This window comes from Frankliniella occidentalis, unplaced genomic scaffold (genome assembly GCF_000697945.3).
Source record: "Frankliniella occidentalis isolate FOCC.00 unplaced genomic scaffold, Focc_3.1 Scaffold132, whole genome shotgun sequence".
In the NCBI taxonomy this organism is placed as follows: Eukaryota; Metazoa; Arthropoda; class Insecta; order Thysanoptera; family Thripidae; genus Frankliniella; species Frankliniella occidentalis.
In genome coordinates, this window is record NW_026267259.1 from 169,575 (window position 1) to 170,640 (window position 1,066).

Below are 1,066 nucleotides of genomic sequence, written 5' to 3' on the forward strand. Positions count from 1 at the left end.
GCGAACCCTGCAGGATACTTTCTGTGAACAGAAAAACGCACAAATTAGTCAATATTTACTCTTTTTTATCTACTTTGACGTTCTCTCTCCAGTGTTTGTAATGTAATGAACTTACTTATTCGCCCACAGCTCCTTCCACGTGCCGTGGTACTTCCTGTGCTCATCGGATTCATCACCTGGCCAGATGAGTCCTTCGTGCAAGACGAGGCGATGAAGATGTAGCTGCCGATCCATCTCCTGATCTTTCACTCCCTCACCGCAAAGGACCGACCGCACCCGGCGCTCGTTCATGACTCTGATTCCATTTCGGCTCAGGGCTGTTACCTTGGCCCACGCCCCAGGCTTCTTGTCGACAAGCAGTTCCTCCCTGTGCTCGTCTTCAAGGTGTCCCATCAGCGTAGCCGGAATATTATGGGAGAAGTAACAGTAAGGGCATCTTTTCTCCGGTTTACTGTAGATTTCTTTCTTCCAAGGCCATTCTCCCTGAAAATAAAAAGAAAACATTAATAAAGTCCTTTTAGTCAAATATAATGTATATGATTTGTTATGTACAAAATAGTACAATTTCGACTAAAGAATAAAAACTTACGTAAAGTCGTTTGTGCTTTTCTTCACGCAGTCTCTCTCGTTCCTCCTCCTTTTGCTTCTCCTCTTCAGTTTGAGCGGCGGGGGCGGCGGGCTTCTCCTCGCGAGATTGGCTCTTCGACTTCTTTAGGTTTAGTGACAGAGGTGGCACCACCTGGGAGTCCTGGAACAAACATTTATTTTATAGAGAGATCGTCTAATTTTTACGGTAAAATACAACTTCGACATTTTGTAGTCGAAACAAGGGACTCACCGTGTCCGAGCGCCGCTTCCGGTGGAGGCTGGGGGTGGAGGCTGGAGTTTCGGCATACGTGGTCGCGGGGGTCGCGTGGGACTTCCTGTGCGCTGACTTGTCGTCTCCCTGAAACAAAAACGCAATTATATAAAATTGTCTAATTTCCGCGGTAAAATAGAATTTCATTTGAACGACCACGGGACTTACCTTCCGCGCAGATGACTTTCTGCTTCCGGTCTCGGCGGC